The 21,328-nt window shown below is 43.5% G+C and overlaps 1 long non-coding RNA gene and 1 pseudogene across 2 annotated transcripts in view; both read left to right on the forward strand.

The window, feature by feature from the left end:
* LOC309629513 overlaps positions 1-21,328 on the forward strand; it is a 61,687-nt pseudogene that overhangs the window by 11,946 nt on the left and 28,413 nt on the right. The window lies entirely within an intron of this gene.
* Positions 4,839-17,228, forward strand: LOC309629223. Its single transcript, XR_014244930.1, has 2 exons — positions 4,839-16,399; positions 16,710-17,228. It is a non-coding gene; the product is annotated as an uncharacterized lncRNA (long non-coding RNA).

The raw sequence follows: 21,328 nt of genomic DNA on the forward strand, positions 1-21,328 counted from the left end.
GACTGGGAAGATGAGTTAGATGTTCCCACCCGGGACATCACGGCTGGAGGTCAGTAGGGTCGGGGGGTTGGAGTGGGTGGGACAAGCCAAAGCTTGTACAGCTGAGGAAGAAAGTAAATGCAGTCACTGAGAAAATGAAATCCACAGTGGGGGCTGGAGAAGAAGAGATGAATTCTGGATGGAGACATGAAGTTTAAGGTGTCGTTCTGCAAGAAGGTGGATGAACTTGTCTGGAGCTCAAGAGAAAGGATGGGTAGAGAGGGCAATCTGAAAGTCATAAACGGTCATTAAAGCCATTTATGGGGATGGATGAGATTGCCGAGGGATAGGGTACGGGGAAGAGGGCTTGGAACGGGACTCTGGGAGGCACTACACCTAACTGGAAAAAAGAAGGCAGGCACTCGTAAGGCAAACCAAGAAAGAGTAGCCAGGGAGATGTGGGGAAAACCAGGACCTTGCTGTAATATAGATACTAAATATTGATATTGTTTTAATAAAGGGAGTAGCAAACAAAGCCTCGTTTCTTATTCCCAGTTCCTCCTTCCCCTTCCAGAGAAGGATGGTCCCCAGGACACTGGGAGGGAACTTACTCTACTAATTACTAGTGGAACTGGTCATGCATTGCCCCATAGTGTTGCCCAAGCTGCATCAACAAAGTGCTAGCGTTGGTACACATCATTAAGTAAAACTGGATGATGAAATAATGGGAAGAAATGCACATGCTTAGGACAAGGACGTCCCCCTGAGGCAGGAGATAGATAGCCCCCCTCCCGCACCCTCCCCGCCCATGGTAAACAGCTGGAGTTTGTTCCCTGTGGACCGATACTCCAATATGAAAATAGCAGGACAATTGAGAGAGGAGGCTGGGCCCTGCCCAGATAAGAGATAAGAGACCACATATTTCTCATTCTCAAAGTCAAGGAGACCTTCCCGACTAGAAAGCTCCTTGGAGGTCAAAAGGGAAGTGATGCTAAGCTACCCATAGGCCTCTTCTCTGGAATCCATCTTAGCTGAGAGATGCGAGAGCACACATGGGAGGATCCTGAGATATACCAAATATAGACTCAGAACCAGGCAATTTAAAATGATTGGCCAAAGGAAACCTGGAAGAAATGCCCCATATAAGTGATTTAAACTACCATGAGGGCACGACTCTTTCTCTGAGTCCGCCTGTGTGTCTATCCACCCGTATTGTACTCTTTTTCCTCCTAATAAACACTTTATTTCACTACTCTCCGTCTTTGTGAGAATTCTTTTCTGCAAAGCCGAAGGGCCATGGCCTTGTCACTGACCACTGGTGTAGCGGCTAGGATTCAGCGCTCTCACTGCCGTGACCCAAACTCAATCTCCAGCCAGGAACCGAAACCCTGCTTCAAGCCGCTGCAGGCCGAGGCCACCTGGGATCACCCTTACGTCACGCCCAGCTGAGGATTTTACTAGTATCTTGGTTAGGTGGGACTGGCAGTTAATTCCAGGACCACCGTGGGCATTATTCCAGTTTGATGGTTGAACTGTATACAGTTAACTATTTAGTTCATTAGCCCGGGTTACTGAGTGCCTACCATCATATTTCCTCACTCTTCAATAGCCTGTGGGTACAAAAGGGACCACAGGAAGGATAATGGTTTATGTTTCAAGTCCCCCAACCTCTTAAGCCCCCTCTGAGGTACCCCTCCCCGTCCCCACAAGCCTCTCTCTCTCTCCGCCCCCCCCTCCACTTTCCCTCTCCCTCTCTCTTCTCTCCCCTCACCCACAAGCTCTGGGCCTTCCAGTTTCCAGGAGAGCCCAGAGATTACCCTTCCGCCTTCCTCACTGCCAGTGGTGTCCCTGGTAACGAGGCCGCTTTCCTCTCTAATTCGCAATTCTTTAAAGACTGCATAGAGGCCCTCCCCCCCGCCCAACCAGGAAAAAACGTCCTTCTCCCAGCACTGTGCGCCCACCCTCGGCGGCCCTCCACCCGCCTGAAAACAGTTCCTTAACTTCCCCTGGCAACCCCACTCTCCAGGGACACAGTCCCCAAGGACCAATCTCCGCGTGGCAGCATCCTCACTGCCTAGCGCATCAACCGGTCCTGCTGTCCTGGGACAGAATCTAGGCGCGTGGGGACTGGGAGACAGAGTTGGGAGAGACACTTCCCTTCTTTTGTACTTCTGATTGTTTTATCATGTACAAAAGAAAGAATACGGGTAATACGCTCGATTTCTTTTTCAACGAAATCAAAATTAAAACTGTACTAAGGGCACAGAACTATCTAGTAAACCGTGAGGAACGCACGGAGCCCAGTTCTGCCAGGCTGCCCCCGGCTGTGCCTGATGTGCTCCACGGCCACCCTCTTGTTACAGGGGTTCCGGCCTGAGAATGGCCGTGGTGCCAGGGCCCCTCACCCCTGCGCAGTTCCTCTCCCCTCCTCGGGACTGGGGCGGAGGTCCGGAACTCAGCCCGGAGCCCACCTCTGCGCGGGCGAGGGGCTGCGGGGACGCTGCGGCGCGTGGCGCGACCGCCCCAGCGTGCGCTCAAGGGAGGAGCGCGCCTCCCACCGCGCCGCACTTTCTTTTCCCGCCTCGCCCTGGAGGTCCGCCCTCGCAGCTCGCCCGGGAGAGTGTCCAGACGAGGTGGTGTACCCGCCCCTCCTGGGTCGTTTGTATCCTCAGCGCCCGGCACCACACCAGATTCGGGAGGCAGAGGCTGCGCGGGGGAGGAAGCTTCGCGTTCTGCGTGGGTGCCCAAAGCTAGGCCCCAGCACTGCTGTGCCCTCTTATGCCACGCCCGCCCGGGCGAGGGCAGGCCGGCCCCAGGTACTCATAGGTTACACGCCTGATCTGGGGAAATGAGGAGGGAGGTGGATGAATCACTGATGGATGGACTGATTCTTAGATCTTTTCTGCGTGCACTATTTCTCCAGCTCCTTCTAAGCACTCGGGAGGAATCGGCGAACAAAACAAAGCTCCCCGGCGCTCTCAGATCTAGAGTGGGAGGTGGCAGTGACCTGATTAGTTCATATATTGATGTTTAGCCCCAAGTGTCTACACCACCTCCTCCTACACCCTATTAAAAGCAAACTTTCCTTGACAAATTGGTCTCCATTGTGCACCAAGGGAGCCAGCAAGTGGCAAAAGCATGCTGATTGGGGGAGGGTGTGGGCAGGAAGAGGTATGAGGTTGGGAAACACAATGCCTACCTTAAGCAGAGACATTTTTTTCATTCGTAAAACATCATTTATCATCATCATTTGGGCTTCTCAAAATTTCCTAAGTGCCCCAACCTCTTTTTTAGTCGCTAATATTTGAAAAGAAAGAAAGGATGGCAGTTTCATTCCGCAAGGTCATAAAAACACTTCTATTCACTCGTTATTTAACAGTTTCTGGCAAGATGGTTGAGATGCCAGATGTGGTGACAGTTCGTCAGAAGAAAAAGCACAAGTTTGAAAGGCAAATGATAGGGATACATGAATGTCCTCAATGGGAATAACAAGGTTTAATGACCAGACAATAGTGCCCCAAATGTCCGATTAACAGGAAGCGTGGAGCAATGACAAAGGAATCAAAACCAGAGCACCGCCAGACAAGAGGAACTCCAAACAGGCCCTTCCCAGGCATGTTTCTTTTCTTTCTTTCTTTCTTCCTTCCTTTCTTTCTTTCTTCCTCTTGTGATGAAAACTTTTAAGATACACTCTCTTAGCAACTTTCAAATATACAATACAGTATTATTAACTGTACCCCCATGCTGTACATTACATCTCCATGACTTATTTATTTGATAGCTGGGAGTTTATATTTTTTAACCCTCTCCTCTCATTTCACCCGCCCCCTCTCTGGTGACCACCAATCTGTTCTCTCTATCCATGAGCTTGGATTTGTTTGTTTTTTGTTTGTTTTTAGATTCCACATATAAGTGGGATCATACGGTACCTGTCTTTCTCTGTCTGACTTATTTCGCTTAGCATAATGCCCTCAAGGTCCATCCATGTTGTTGCAAATGGCAAGATTTCATTCTTTTTTATGGCTGAATAATATTCCATTGTATGTATATACACTGCATTTTCTTTGTCCATTCATCCATTGACAGACACTTAGGTTGCTTCCATATCTTGGCTCTTTTAAATAATGCTACAATGAACATGGGGCTGCAGATGTCTTTTCTAATTAGTATTTTTGTTTCCTTTGGATAAATACCCAGAAGTGAATTGTTGAATCACATGGTAGTTCTATTTTTAATTTTTTGAGAAACCTCCATATGGTTTTCCATAGTGGCTGCACCAATGTAGATTCCCAACAACAGTGCACAAGTGTTCCCTTTTCTCCACACCCTTGCCAACACTTGTTATTTCTTGTCTTTTTGATGACAGCCATTCTGACAGGTGTGAGGTGATATCTCATTGTAGTTTTGATTTCCATTTCCCTGATGATTAGTGACGTTGGACACCTTTTCATTTACTTGTTGACCATCTGCGTGTCTTCTTTGGAAAAATGTCTATTGAGATCTTCTGCCCATTTTTAAATCTGATTGTTTATTTTTTTTACTATTGAGTCGTATGAGTTCTTTACATATTTTGGATATTAATACCTTATCAGATTTATGATTTGCAAATATTTTTTCCTATTCGGTTGGTTGTCTTTAACCAGTCATTTTTCTTAAGCTGCAAAGCAGAGTAGTTTGTGCCGTATTTAGTTTCAGGGCTTTTTTTGTCTTTTTTTGTAATTTGACACTACCTGCTCATTTAAGTGACATCCTGTGTGAAACCTACATTCACACACAGGATTTATATGCAGACAAAAGAGCATACCATGATTTACCTGTAGACAGAGTCAAGTTCAGAAAATTACTATTAATGATCCTACCAAACTCAATACCCTCTTTTTGTAACAAATACTTTGTCAAGGTCCTTTACTATCTTGAACTGAAATTCATAGATAATATAATCTGTCTACATACATGATTGCAAAGACTAGGGATAGATAGATGATAGATAGATAGATAGATAGATAGATAGATAGATAGATAGATGACACTATAATATCTGTCAATGCCTCCCAGCCAGAGACCCTCAGGAACACACAGTTGAATAAGTTAAATCTATTGCTCTTTGCAAGGAGGGAAAATATGCACCACAGGGAAATGTGGTAGAAGGGACTTGGAGGATTTAGGTTTGTGTTAGGTGGCTTTCAGGAGGATTCATGGAAGTGGTGCTTTGCTTTGGATTAAATGCTGTTGAGAAGTGGGAATCATTCTATAGTTGGCTCTTTTGATAAATGTGACCCAGAAGGAGGGTAGATTAGAGTAAGACTAAAGGTATCATTGTAAAGGAGCGGCAGACACCTGTACTAGCCAAGATAGGGAGATGTTTAGTCATTTCTCTGGTTTGGACCACGTTCACATTCATCTGTGTTCAGACATGATTACAGAGTGTTCTTGTTTTTATCTAGATCCATCAAGGTCTCAGAGTGGCTTCGTCTCATACTGGCAATCTGTGAAATTGTTGATGTGCAACAGGAGAACACAATGCTGAGCAGTGAGTGCCAGGCCAACTCCCAGGTGTCATGGATGGCTTTTCTCATTTTCATATCCTAAGTGAAATTAAAAGGAGAGATAAAAATGATCCATAATGAAATAATGTACATTTCAATATATAAATGCTCCAGCATAACTATATTAGAATACATAATAGAGTCAGATGATTGCATTCCCTTATATGAGTCATTCTGGATTTAAAAGTAAGAATATTGGAAGTGTTTCCTTACAATAAATGCAGAAGAATGAAAGAGAGTGGTTCCAACTATCATCAGAATTTAAATTAGTGTTAAGATATATAATAACACACCAGGCTCATTTGTATATGATAAGAGGAGGAAGGAATAACCTTAATGGAAACAGGAATAACATGTTAAGCAAATTATAGGCTGTCAAGGAAGAAAACATAAAGAACAATATTCTCATGACATTAGCCTTACTTGTGAGTAGTGAAGAAAAAAAAAACCTTTTTTGTATGACATGGAGGAAAAGAGTGATGAAATATCTCAGAGATCATATCTCCTGTCTTGAAATTTCCATACTCATTCAGTGCATGCATACTATTATTTAAAAAGACCTTAAAGATCATATACAATAAACCCAAAAATAAGTCGTATTTTAATATAATGGGATTCTCTCCAGGCCCCTGACCAGCCCTTGTTGCCAGACCTGAGTCTCAAACTGAGGCAGACTAAAAGGATAATAACACTTACCCTACAGGGTTGGTGCTATGATTAAAGATAATGTTTGGTAGCTCATACAACTCAATAACAAAAAGACAAACAACACAATCAAAAAAGGGCAGAAGACCTAAATAGACATTTCTCCAAAGAAGGCTTACAGATGGCCAATAAGCCCATGAAAAGATGCTCAACATTGCTAATTATTAGAGAGATGCAAATCAAAACTACAATGAGATACCACCTCACACCAGTCAGATGGCCATCATTTAAAAGTCTACAAATAATAAATGCTGGAGAGGGTGTGGAGAAAAGGGAACCCTCCTACACTGTTGGTGGAAGTGTAAATTGGTGCAGCCACTATGGAAAACAGTATGGAAGTTCCTCAAAAAACTAAAAATAGAGTTGCCATATGATCCAGCAATCCCACTCCTGGGCATACATCCAGACAAAGCTATAATTCAAAAAGATACGTGCACCCCAATGTTCATAGCAGCACTCTTTACAATAGCCAAGACATGGAAGCAACCTAAGTGTCCATCGACAGATGAATGGATAAAGAAGATGTGGTACATATAGACAACGGAACACTACTGATACTAAGTCATATAAATGAATGAAATAATGCCATTTGCAGCAACATGGATGGACCTAGAGATTATCAGATTAAGTGAAATAATCAGAAAGAAAAAAGACAAATACCATATGATATTGCTTATATATGGAATCTAAAATATGACACAAATGAACTATTCTATGAAACAGAAACAGATTCAGACATAGAAAACAGACTTGCGGTTGCCAAGGAGGAGGGTAAGGGGGGAGGGATGGATTGGGAGTTTGGGACAAGTAGTTGCAAACTATTATATGTATGTATAACTGAACCACTTTGCTCTACACCAGAAACTAACACAACATGGTAGGGAATTCCCTGGCAGTCCAGTGGTTAGGACCCTGTGCTTTCACTGCCGATGGCATGGGTTCAACTAAGGTTGCACAAGCTGCGGCAGCATGGCCAAAATAAATAAGTAAATAAATATTTTTAAAAATTGTGAATCAACCATGCTTCAATAAAATAATTTTTTTTAAAAAAGATAACGTTTGGAACATGTATAGTTCATGGTGCTCTAAAGCTAGCCATTGTCATCAGTTTAGTCTTTGGGCCCCGTGCGCACACACACGCGCGCGCACACACACACACACGTCTTTGGGCCCCGTGCGCACACACACGCACGCGCGCGCACACACACACACACACAAAGATGAAGAGATAGGATGTGTGCTTGCTTGAGTCTCCATGATTACATGGAAGGTGCTTGATTGAGTGTGTGTGGTCGAGTTTGCAGGAGAATCCCAGGCGACGCTGTTGCAGGCTTTTGACAGTGCAGGCCGGGTATGGGGGGATCACGGGAGATGGAGAGGACAGGTTGAACATAACTGAGTTGGAACTTGCTCAGTTGGGTATGTGGATACTTGTGTACAACATGCTTCAATATATTTACCTTTGTGCCTTTTTTTGATAGTACAGACCTCTGGGAAAATAGTTTTTATTAACATCGCAAAAATGCAGGGACTTCCCTGGTCGTCCAGTGGGTAAGACTCTGCACTCCCAATGCAGGGGGCCTGGGTTCAATACCTGGTCGGGGAACTAGATCCCTCATGCATGCTGCAACTAAGAGTCCACATGCTACAACTAGGAGTCCGCATGCTGCAACTGAGACCCAGCACGGCCAAAATAAATAAATAATTTTTTTTTTAATTGCAAAAACTGCAGCCCTACATTTTACATGCTTGACTTTTGGACCCCATTTATTTCACTGTGGCCTGGGGTTCTTTCGCTTCATCAGGTGGTGGAGAATAGAAGCTGAATTGGAAGAGAAGACAAGAGGTCTTAGAGAAGTTAGCATTGGGACTGTATCAGAGTAACAGTGAAAATCCTGAAAAACGGCAAGGAATCCAAAATAAATAAAAGAAAACACAATTTTCTTTGCATTGTGCTAAACATCTGTTGCTAATTTTTTTTAAATGGCCTACAAACCTATGTTGTCAGCAAATTATAGCTGAGGCTCAATCTGTGGCACATACAATGATATTGGAAAAGGGAATTATTGTTTCTATGAAATCATTTTCAAGGGTTGCGTTTTACTGTCAATGCCTCTGTATGAATTGTCATTAACTTTGAAAATAAATTTCCACTGTGGCTTTTTTATCCCTTAACCTCATCCATGTGAGCAGAGCGCTTCCTTGTCCCCCAGGGGGCTCTCGTCCACTAGAAATCAAAATTTCCTAGCCTGATCCCAACTCACAGCTGATGTTCAACAGCTTTCACCATCTCTTTGATTTTTCTTAGAACAGTATCATCAGAATTCAGTGGAATAAAAATAACATTTCAGTTGGATTTTTTCCTATCATCGTTCTAATAACCTATCGTTTGCTGGTAATTTGACTTTTTTCCCCCTACAATGTGTTGTTTACCCTATTTTGCAAGCCTTTATATTATTTCAAAATTCCAGCTTTCAAACTTTTCCTTTAAATCTCAGAAGTATGATATGCTATCAATTTTATAAATGTGTTTCTTTGTAAAATCTTCACTTTATCTTGATGGGGGGACGTCACTGTTTATTAGAAAAGAACTGCAGAGTTGGCATGTTCGCAAGGGTTCAACGTGGGCAGATACAAAACCGAGTTTTCAATATTCAGCTGAATATTGTTGACTCTTTTCCTTTACATTTGACATTTTGTCATACAGGCCAAATCACTATATTCCTATGTAAATGCAGAATCACCATGAAGATGACAGTTAAAAGGCGGACAGATTTGGTGACTCCAATAATACAAGAGGATTGCCGTCAGCAACTTCTCAAAATGGTGAACTCTGAAATAAAACACAGTACAATCTTTCCTTGATGTATGCCGTTGTTGCTTCCCAGGAAATCTGCTATTTAACTAAACCTTGCCAATAAAACCAAAAAACATAGAAACACTTTGTGTTCATTTGTAAAATGGAATTAGTTCTGGGCTCAAATAATTATAAGCAGGTTTTTCACCTACCTAATTCCAGGTTCAGTTAGATTCTAGAATTGGATCATTATAAACAGGTTTTTCACTTCTATTTAAAAGTCCTGAGGGACACAGGAGAAATCTTTTGTTGTGCCAGTGTGGCCCCACTAAATGCCGACAGTAACCCCTATTCATTATGACCAAAAAAAAAATACAAATTTCCAAAATTCTCTGGGGAGCAGTAGCGCCCTGCAGAGGACCATTAATTTTTATGAAGATACAATTGTACATCTGTGGTTTATGATCTAAGTTACACCTGATTTACATAAAAATATGGTCACTCAAACATGATCAGGGCTGTTTTAAGAGCTTTATGAGGCTCAGTCCCTTACTTTGGAGGCCCTACCTTAATTATATCAAGCATTTAAAATGCACCCTCATCCTACAGTAAATATACTAATAGCAAGACTGGCTATGTGCCATGCACCATTCTAAGTATTTTACAACAACCTTCTGAAGTAGGCACTATTATTATTCCCATTTTGCAGATGAGGAACAGGCACAGAGAGGCTCAGTGACTTGCCCAAAATCACACAGCTCCTAAGTAGGGGAGCCAAAATATTATACAAAGCTAGGCACTCTGATGCGGACATACTATGGCCTGTGTAACTCTTGTAGAGTTTGTATTTAAGAATAATTTAAGACATCCCTTATGAGTTAGTTGAGTTGCAGATGACTTAACCTTTGTCAATTTCAGTTGTGGAGTTTTTGTTTAGTGTTTTGAGCCAGTCATTTAATTTGAGGTCTCAAACATCCTTGTAAGGTCCTTAAAAGGCCCCCAGACCTCATACTAAGCCTGCACTGTTGAAAGCCTACAACAGCACCTTCCATGCAATCAGGGAGACCCACAGCAGCACTCACCTTCTCTCTCCTGGTTTTTAGTGTGTAGCTTCTAGAGCACCATGATCCATGCAATTGTTATCTCTAATTTTAGCACCCATCCTGTAGGATAAGTGTTATTATCTCAATTTATGGAAGAGGAAACTGGTATCAGAATAAGTGACTCATTCAATGTTCACATTGCCTAAGAAATGACAGAGCTGAGAATTCAATCCTGGTCCTTAGGGGTCCAAAGTCTCGGCCCCCGTGATCTCAGTTTGGGCCCCATGGGGCTTTCCTGTCTCTTTGCCTAACACTCCTTCCCTAGTAATGGAACCTCAGCAGGTTTCCATATGTCCTGCCACCCAGTTCCCATCAGCAAGAGGCACAGCTACTAGTTCTTTCCCTACAGCCACTGTCATCCCATTTCAGAGCCGATTAAGCCCTCAGACTCTCATTAGAGCAAAGCCAACTACAGAGGTTGTTCTGGATGGGGAACTCCAGAAGACGATGTTCTCAATGCCAGACCTCACCTGCTCCTCTTTTCCTGGGCACTAAAATCACCCATCACTTCTCCTGACCATGCTTTTTTTTTTTTTTTTTACAAACAAAAAAATTTTATTGAAGTATAGTTGAATTATAATGTTGACCATACTTCTTAAGAGTTCCCTTTCCCCACAACCCCAGAGGCCATGACTGCACCAAATTTCCCCTCATCCTGGTTGCCTGAACCCCTGAGGGTCCAAAGAGCCTGGGGAGCAGATGTTACCAGCTGGTTCCCCTCCCTCGAGACTGAGATGGACTCCACGGGCCCTTCACCTGGAGGCCTCCGAGAATGAGGCTGAAACAACCAAATTTTATTGGGCATGTGGTAGAGAGAGCTGAGAGAAGCTAGGGTGTGGGGACCCAGGAAGAGAGAAGCAAACAAGAGATCCCTTGCAGAGCCAGAGAGAGGGAGCGTGCATGTGCACAAAAACAAGAGAGAGAAACTCAGTCCCTGCCTATCTGGTCCCCAAATCCTCCTGAGGTCTCCTACCCTTCCAATCCTTAGGCCTCATGAAATCTGCCAGTATCCTTCCAATAGAGTCCTTTCTTGCAACCAAAGTTCCCTGCATCACCTGCTGAGCCCCACTGCAGCCTCAGGTGCTAAACCCTAGGGCGGGAGCAAAAAGGACCAACTCATCAGTCCCAACCCTCTCACTCCCATCCGGATCTGGGATCTGGCAGGTGGTGGCACTTAAGTGAGTTTTCTGAGGGCCTGTCACCTATTCACCTCTGAGTCGCAAACACTCCAATAAATGATATGGAGTTGAGAGTATGGGAACAATCTATTAAATAAAAAATATAGCAATGCCATAAAGGCTGGACTAACTCTGAAAAAAAAGCTAGAGGCTAGGAAACCAGAAATTTCAGTACAAAGTGAAGATGCTCCAAAATGAGACTAGGAAAAATTTGACAAAACATAGCATTTTCAAAGAAACGCTTCTGGTGTTTAATCGCAGAACTGCTGCAAAGGGCAGAGAAAACCTTCAAAAGTTTATTCCAAGGGAAAAAAAATAAAGAGGAACCAAATTGGGATAGGTGTTGGGACAGTAGAAATGAAAGGCTTAAGGGTGTGGAGTTTGAATCTTAATGCGGCAGACATAAAAATAGAATATAGAAGAGAACTTGCATATGATAAATACATTTGGGAACTACCAACTTGAAACCATGAAAATAGACGTATTCTACCTGAAAATAAGTATGGTGTGGTTTGTAATATTTTTTAAGGTTACCAACATTTGGAGAATGTGATGAACAGTATAAATCCTCTTCCCAGGTAAAAAAAAATACTCATAACACAAAAATATACATAATTTTGCACATAATTTCAGGAGGTACTCAGACTCCAAATACAGCAAAGACAGTTGGGAATTTAGAGCCAATGAGCAGAGTAAGGAGGTCAGTGGATAAAAAAATTACTAAGAATAATTGATTAGACATCAAGGGTAGAAGTATTCTTGGTAGGCAAGCCAAAGTGATCAGATACCAAGGAGAGGGGTATTCTCAAAACACTAACTTAGAGTTTCCCTGGTGGCGCACTGGTTAAGAATCCGCCTGCCAGTGCAGGGGACACGGGTTCGAACCCTGGTCTGGGAAGTTCCCACATGGCGCGGAGCAACTAAGCCCGTGCGCCACAACTACTGGGCCTGTGCTCTAGAGCCCGCAAGCCACAACTACTGAAGCCCACATGCCTAGAGCCCGTGCTCCACAACAAGAGAAGCCACTGCAATGAGAAGCCCGCGCACCGCAATGAAGAGTAGCTCCCACTCGCGGCAACTAGAGAAAGCCCACATGCAGCAACGAAGACCCAATGTAGCCTAAAATAAATAAATTTATTTTAAAAATAAATATGTACACTAACTTAGTAGATTCTTTGCTAAAACAGGGCCTTAACTGGGGTGGTCTACCTTATAGCCCCTCCAGAATGCCCCAAGTCTAGCCCCACTGTAGACCCCAGCCCACTTTGCTCTAGCTAAGCCCTGTCTGTTGAGCGCCTGAATCTGCTCCCTGAGGTCCTCCTTTCCATGTTCACTTTGCCACTTCCAGACTCTGGAGACTCAGCAGTGACACAGATGGTTCAAGGCCTGCCCTGCCCCACCCACTGGATGGTACCTCTCAGTTCAGAGGCTTATCTATTCACCTGAGCTTGCTGGGCCCGCACAAGGGAACATCACACAACCAATAAAGTGATGATCGCCTGAGGATCTGGAAATATAGCCACAATCTACGTCATGGAGAGCAGGTATGTAGATACTCTTGTAACTAGACATGTCTCCACAGGAAACAGCCTAGTAAGCAACATGGCTGAATTTTCTTTCTGTCTCTTTTTTGGCTTAAACATTGTTCTGGTTTTCCTACTCACCAAAACTTGTATGAATTTCACAGAGACAATGATAAAGAAAGCAGACACCAAAGAGCAGATACTATATAACTCCATATACGTGAAATTAAAAACAAGGAAAACCAATCTATGATGATAAGAGTCAGAATAGTGGAATTTCTGTGTTGACTGGGAATAGAACAAGAGAGCCCTCTGGGATGCTGGAAATGTTCTCTCTTGATCTGGGGCGTGATCACGTGGGTTTATACATATGCAAAACTTTCTCAAGTAGTACCCTTAAGATTAGTGCACTTCATTGCATATAATTTATACCTCGATTAAAAAGCACAAAAACATTTATTATGGGTTCTTCCCTTCCACAACAGTATTTCCTGACTGGGTATACGTTTCCCCTTGCTGATCTGTCTTCTGGAATTCCTGGGTCCTTTTCCTCTTTCCTGAGCCTGGAGATTTTCCTTTCTGGAAGCTCTGTCTGGAGCTGAGAGCTACCAAATGGAGTTAAAATACTCTCAATCAAGGGACTTCAGGTTCTCTGTTCCATGTGCCAGTTATCAGGTTATTGCCTTTCAGCTCCAAGACTGTTCCCAGTGATAATGCACCTGGACCTTAAAATATTTCTCCTTTGCCAGCTGGCCAGATGCTAAGCTTTCTCAGTAGTGGGCTCTGGAAAGAGACTGGGGGAGGAGGGGGCCAGCTTTCCAGGTTCCAGTGTGCTTCCCTGGGCAGTCTCCCGCAGCATGAGGCTTCTGCAGCACCTGGTCCAGCTACATGCATGGTTTCTGTAGAACCTAGCAGCCAGCAGCACCGGCACTTCTCCCTGGGCAGCTCCCCTCAACCCCCAGGGAACTGTTCCTCAGTGACTCCAGCTAGCACAGCACCTCAGCAGACCTCACCATCCAGGGAGCCCTGGCTGCACCTTCTTCAGTGAGGTCTGGATCTCAGCCTGTGGAGGGAGACCCTCTTGCAGACTGCTCCTTCTTTCTGTCTCTCTCAGCTCTAGGTATAGTGACTGCTCCTTATATCCGCTGCTACTGTATTCATCTGAGTTTTCTCCACCAATTACCAGCCAGCCTTTATCCCAATCCCCTGTTATACTTAATGATTCTTTACATTAAACTTTCCCTGTTCAAGTCACTGTGCGGTTTCCATCTCCTGACTGGACCCTGACTGATACATTCCCCTTGTGGGGTTTGGGGATGTGGGGTTTTTACAGATAGAAGTAGCAATTGTCAGAGTGGTGATGCACTGAGGTAAAAGGCTCTGCTACCAAATTGCTGGGTGATCCTGGGTATCTCAGTCCATTGGGCAGCTATAACAAAATACCATAGACTGGACAGCTTAAACAGCAGACATTTATATCTCACAGCTCTGGAGGCTATAAGTCCAAGATCAGTGCCAGCATGGTGGAATTCTTGGTGAAGGCCCCCTTTTGCAGACGGCCATCTCCTTACTGTATCCTCACATGGCAGAGAAAGAGATCATCTCTCTTGTGTCTCTTCCTATAAGGGCATCAATCCCATTCATTAGGGCTCCACCCTCATGACTAATCACCTCCCAAAGACCCTACCTCAAAATAGCACACTGGGGGTTAGGATTTCAACATATGAATTTTAGAAGGGGACACAAACATCCGGTCCCTAACACTGGGAAAGTCACTTTTCCTTTCTGGCCTCGGTTTCTCCTGGGATGAAATGGGGAATGTGTCTGCTCATCCTCCACTACCTTCACAGAGAGGTTGTGAGAATAAAGTGGAAGCACTGTGAGCTCCTCGGTGGACAGGTGCTGCTGAAATTCCCGGAGCTATTCCACCTACTAAAGTGGCTCGCAAAATTGACTGTTACGTAAAGATCTCTGCATTAATCAATTGCCACCCCTCCCACTGCAGGGAGGGAAACAGGGGTGGAGGAATACAAGAAGGCCTAGAGACTTCTGGAGGTAAGCAGGGGTGGCAGGACCTCTGGGAGATTCAAGGCAAGGGCAGATGTTGAGACCTACACCCTGTCTCTGCCCTCAGATTAAGCTGATAGTCGGGGTTCACTTAGCATCGTATCTGTGACACTGTTCCCCAGCACATATTTGACACTGACCAGTGCTGAAATGGGACGCTCTTGTACAGCATCTCCGCACTGTGCAATTCCAGGTGGCGCCATGCACGTCACAGTTTTGCAAATGGCCCTCCCTGGTGTTGTGCAATGTACAGCCTGCGCAGCCATACGCAGTAGCCCTGCCCAGTTGAGGGAGGCTGAGGCCGTGGCCACACGCTCCCTGTGGGTCATCTTCTCTGAGGTCCTGAAGGGAAGGCCCTTCAAGCAAACTGATGACACAAGGAACTTGCACCAGGCCTCCAGGGGCCACAGAACAATCATACTGATTTCCACCTGACTGTCCTTTACCACCCAAAGGGCAGCATCTTCCCTGGTTCCCGTCCCTGCCTGTAGTTCTTCCACCAGTACCTCCAACTTCAGGCTTACAAAATTCCTTATCGATTAGCATGATGTATCACACGTCATTACTTCAGAACGAGGAATCCATCTTATGGCAAAGGAAGTATGAAATGGACATAGGATCACAGGATCTATTGCTCTTACTGTGTTCTTAGCATCTGGAAACAAACATCGGAAGAGAATGTTGGAATGGCCTGTTAAAGTCTCATTTAAGGCACAGGTTTCAGGGCAACACCCTGCGGGGTTGAGGTGCATCCTCTAAGATGAGGTATACGCACTGGCCAATGGATGATATACAGAGTTGTTTCCTCTGTAGCTGTTCAACATGCATCCAGGAACCAAGAGGGAGAAGTGGGATTGATCCCTCCCACCATCAATCCCAGTGGCCTACTTTCAGACTTGGTGATTCCGGTACCTACAGCCTTATGCTCTGTTGTATCAGAAGATCTGGCTCTCATAGTAGGGGAAGGAGGGGAAAACTTCAGACAGGCATACCATAGGGTCTGAAGCTACACCTACTACCTGGACCCTTGGGAATCCCATGCTGGTAGACCAATAAGGATAGGTTACGGGCAGGCAGGAGTGATGATTGACTCTGAAAGCCATGAAGAGCTAGAGTAGCTATATGATGGGGGACGGAAGGACTACAGCTGAAACACAGAGGTTCCATGCCCAGTGATAATGGTGAGCCGTCAGTTACTTCAACCACTGCCCGACAAAGGCAAGGTAGCTAAGGCTCAGATCCTTTGGGATGAAGGACTAGGTCTCCCCACCAGGCAACCAACCCACACCAGTCAAAGTGCTGGCGACAAAGAGGGAAATCTATGATGGTGATGGAGAAGGAGATGATAAATACCAATTTCAGTTTTGGGACCAGCTGCACCAATGGGGACCATAGCTTGTTCTACTGACACACTTATGTTCTTGCAGAGATTGTAGCTGACCACATTTTGATGGGGTCTCTGAGGTGGATTGGATTTGCTGGAAGGCAGGAACAGATCTGAGTGATACAGGAGGCCTCTTGTGCACCACTTCAAATCCTCTTGGCCACAACTCTTACTCCAGCCACTGCTTTGGCAACCAGTTTTGCACAGACTTCACCCAGTTCTTAGCCTGCACAGCCTGACTGTGCCTTGCCTTGGGCCCTTGCTCCCTTACTCTGAATATCCTTCCGCCCTGTGTCTCCTGGACCCTTCTCCTACATTTCTGCCCTCTCCTTCTCATTAGCTCTTTTGGTTCCTCGTGCCCTGTAAATATAGGTTCTCCCCAGAGTCCACTCTTTGGCTCCCTTCTTGGTGTACACATTCTCTCCAGACAAACTTGTCTATTCAGATTGCTTCTATCTTTATTTTTATTAAGCTATTTCCCAGATCTCCAACTTTACTCCTGTATTTCAGATCCACACTTTCAACAGCTGGCTGGAGACCTGCATGAGGAAAACCAACCAACATTCCAACTCAGGTAGTTCTTGCCAGAGAATGATTATTCTTTTGCTTATATGAGAGTTGTGGATTCTACATATTTAAAGTATTCTATATTTTTAATAAAATGATAAGGAAAGCACACACACACACACACACACACACACACACACACACACACACTCCACTCTTGGGATCCTGAGCCAGGGGAGCTGGCAAGCGTCCCTCCAGGACCCAGAATTCTCAGTACCTGATTTTGTTCTCCACCCTTCCTCCACCACGCATTTCATAATCATTCTGTAGATTTACATTCACCAGTAATCAAAGCCAACAATCTCAGTCATGCATCCCAGTTTCTGCCTTCATCTCCTATATTTCTAGCTCACTCCCCCATTACCAAACTCCAGCAATGCTTTGCCCCACAATGACCTAAGATCCACTGATCCTACCACCTTTCCCAGTGCCTAGATCCCTAGATGTCCCCTCTTCCCTCCTTGCCAAATTTAATTTCCTCACCCAATTCTTATAATTTCTCTCTTTATCACAATCTAATTCCTTTGCACCTCTTTCACTTTGTGATACTAACTGAGAAAAATGACAGACCAGGTTAAATCCAGCCCTCCACCTACTCCACACCTGCCCTCATGCACCTGAACCTGGCTGCAGAAAAAAATGCAAAACTGCTGACTGTTTTCTCTCTAAATCCATGACATGAACCTCAAGCACATCTCAGCTGTAGCCAAGCAATCATCCAATACATCCTAATCCTATAGCCCTGAATGACGATTTCTTCACCTGTCTTCCCCTCAGACCTCCAACACCTTCTTTAGCTTCACTCTTTACTTGTGACCTTGTTTCCTGTTTTACTGAGGAAATGAAATTTGCCAAAAAAGAACTGTCCTGGACTCCCACCTACCACTTCTGTGCCAGCATACTCTGTATTACCTCCTTGATTATAGATAAACCATCTGTGATCCTGACTAAAGCCAATCCCTCCCTTATTCAAGGACATCTCTCCAGTAAACCTACCTTCTCTCTCACAGCATCAGATTTTCCCTCTCTACTCTTTCCCATAAACATACAATCACACTATTATTTCTCCCATTTTCTTTTTTCTTTTTTAACATCTTTATTGGAGTATGATTGCTTTACAATGGCATGTTAGTTTCTGTTTTATTACAAAGTGGGGGCTTCCCTGGTGGTGCAGTGGTTGAGAATCTGCCTGCTAATGCAGGGGACACGGGTTCGAGCCCTGGTCTGGGAAGATCCCACATGCCGCGGAGCAACTGGGCCCGTGAGCCGCAACTACTGAGCCTGCGTGTCTGGAGCCTGTGCTCCGCAACTGGAGAGGCCACAATAGTGAGAGGCCCACGCACCGCGATGAAGAGTGGCGCCCGCTTGCCGCAACTAGAGAAAGCCCTCGCACAGAAACGAAGACCCAACACAGCCAAAAAAATAAATAAAATAAAATAAAATAAAATAAAATAAAAGAATTACAGGGGTCTACATCTTTAAAAAAATAAATAAAATAACAAAGTAAATCAGCTATACATATACATATATCCCCATATCTCCTCCCTCTTGCGTCTCCCTCCCACCCTCCCTATCCCACCCCCCTAGGTAGTCACAAAGCACCGAGCTGATCTCCCTGTGCTATGTAGCTGCTTCCCACTAGCTATCTATTTTACATTTGGTAGTGTATATATGTCAATGCTACTCTCTCACTTCGTCCCAGCTTACCTTTCCCCCTCCCCGTGTCCTCAAGTCCATTCTCTACGTCTGCATCTTTATTCCTCTCCTGCTCCTAGGTTCTTCAGAATCTTTTTTTTTTTTTTGATTCCATATATATGTGTTAGCATATGGTATTTATTTTTCTCTTTCTGACTTACTTTACTCTGTATGACAGACTCTCGGTCCATCCACCTCACTACAAATAACTCAATTTCGTTTCTTTTTATGGCTGAGTAATATTCCATTGTACATATGTGCCACATCTTCTTTATCCATTCATCTGTCGATGGACACTTAGGTTGCTTCCATGTCCTGGCTATTGTAAATAGAGCTGCATTGAACATTATGATACATGACTCTTTTTGCATTATGATTTTCTCAGGGTATATGCCCAGTGGTAGGATTGCTGGGTCGTATGATAATTCTATTTTTAGTTTTTTAAGGAACCTCCATACTATTCTCCATAGTGGCTGTACCAATTTACATTCCCACCCACAGTGCAAGAGGGTTCCCTTTTCTCCACACCCTCTCCAGCATTTGTTGTTTGTAGATTTTCTGATGATGCCCATTCTAACTGGTGTGAGGTGATATCTCATTATAGTTTTGATTTGCATTTCTCTAATGATTAATGATGTTCAGCATTCTTTCATGTGTTTGTTGGCAATCTGTATATCTTCTTTGGAGAAATGTCTGTTTAGGTCTTCTGCCCATTTTTGGACTGGGTTGTTTGCTTTTTTGACATTGAGCTGCATGAGCTGCTTGTAAATTTTGGAGATTAATCCTTTGTCAGTTGCTTCATTTGCAAATATTTTCTCCCATTCTAAGGGTTGTCTTTTTGTCTTGTTTATGGTTTCCTTTGCTGTGAAAAAGATTTTACGTTTCATTAGGTCCCATTTCTTTATTTTTGTTTTTATTTCCATTTCTCTAGGAGGTGGGTCAAAAAGGATCTTGCTGTGATTTATGTCATAGAGTGTTCTGCCTATGTTTTCCTCTAAGAGTTTTATAGTGTCTGGTCTTACATTTAGGTCTTTAATCCATTTTGAGTTTATTTTTGTGTTTGGTGTTAGGGAGTGTTCTAATTTCATTCTTTTGCATGTAGCTGTCCAGTTTTCCCAGCACCACTTATTGAAGAGATTGTCTTTTCTCCACTGTATATGCTTGCCTCCTTTATCAAAGATAAGGTGACCATATGTGCGTGGGTTTATCTCTGGGCTTTCTATCCTGTTCCATTGATCTATATTTCTGTTTTTGTGCCAGTACCATACTGTCTTGCTTACTGTGGCTTTGTAGTATAGTCTGAAGTCAGGGAGCCTCATTCCTCCAGCTCCGCTTTTCTTTCTCAAGGTTGCTTTGGCTATTTGGGGTCTTTTGTGTTTCCATACAAATTGTGAAATTTTTTGTTCTAGTTCTGTGAAAAATGCCTTTGGTAGTATGATAGGGATTGCATTGAATCTGTAGATTGCTTTGGGTAGTAGAGTCATTTTCACAATGTTGATTCTTCCAATCCAAGAACATGGTATATCTCTCCATCTGTTTGTATCATCTTTGATTTCTTTCATCAGTGTCTTATAGTTTTCTGCATACAGGTCTTTTGTCTCCCTAGGTAGGTTTATTCCTAGGTATTTTATTCTTTTTGTTGCAATGGTAAATGGGAGTGTTTCCTTAATTTCTCGTTCAGATTTTTCATCATTAGTTTATAGGAATGCAAGAGATTTCTGTGCATTAATATTGTATCCTGCTACTTTACCAAATTCACTGATTAGCTCTAGTGGTTTTCTGGTAGCATCTTTAGGATACATGTATAGTATCATATCATCAGCAAACAGTGACAGCTTTACTTCTTTTCTGATTTGGATTTCTTTTATTTCTTTTTCTTCTCTGATTGCTGTGGCTAAAACTTCCAAAACTATGTTCAATAATAGTGGTGAGAGTGGGAAACCTTGTCTTGTTCCTGATCTTAGTGGAAATGGTTTCAATTTTTCACCACTGAGAACGATGTTGGCTGTGGGTTTGTCATATATGGCCTTTATTATGTTGAGGTAAGTTCCCTCTATGCCTACTTTCTGGAGCGTTTTTATCATAAATGGGTGTTGAATTTTGTTGAAAGCTTTTTCTGCATCTATTGAGATGATCATATGGCTTTTATTCTTCAGTTCGTTAATATGGTGTATCACATTGATTGATTTGTGTATATTGAAGAATCCTTGCATTCCTGGGATAAACCCCACTTGATCATGGTGTATGATCCTTTTAATGTGCTGTTGGATTCTGTTTGCTAGTATTTTGTTGAGGATTTTTGCATCTATGTTCATCAGTGATATTGGTCTGTAGTTTTCTTTCTTTGTGACATCTTTGTCTGGTTTTGGTATCAGCGTGATGGTGGCCTTGTAGAATGAGTTTGGAAGTGTTCCTCTCTCTGCTATATTTTGGAAGAGTTTGAGAAGGATAGGTGTTAGGTCTTCTCTAAATGTTTGATAGAATTCGCCTGTGAATCCATCTGGTCCTGGACTTTTGTTTGTTGGAAGATTTTTAATCACAGTTTCAATTTCAGTGCTTGTGATTGCCCTGTTTATATTTTCTATTTCTTCCTGGTTCAGTCTCGGAAGGCTGTGCTTTTCTCAGAATTTGTCCATTTCTTCAAGGTTGTCCATTTTACTCATATATAGTTGCTTGTAGTAATCTCTCATGATGCTTTGTATTTCTGCAGTGTCAGTTGTTACTTCTCCTTTTTCATTTCTCATTCTATTGATTTGAGTCTTCTCCCTTTTTTTCCTGATAAGT

The sequence above is a fragment of the Balaenoptera borealis genome (assembly GCF_965194805.1).
Source record: "Balaenoptera borealis genome assembly, chromosome: 5".
Classification (NCBI taxonomy): Eukaryota; Metazoa; Chordata; class Mammalia; order Artiodactyla; family Balaenopteridae; genus Balaenoptera; species Balaenoptera borealis.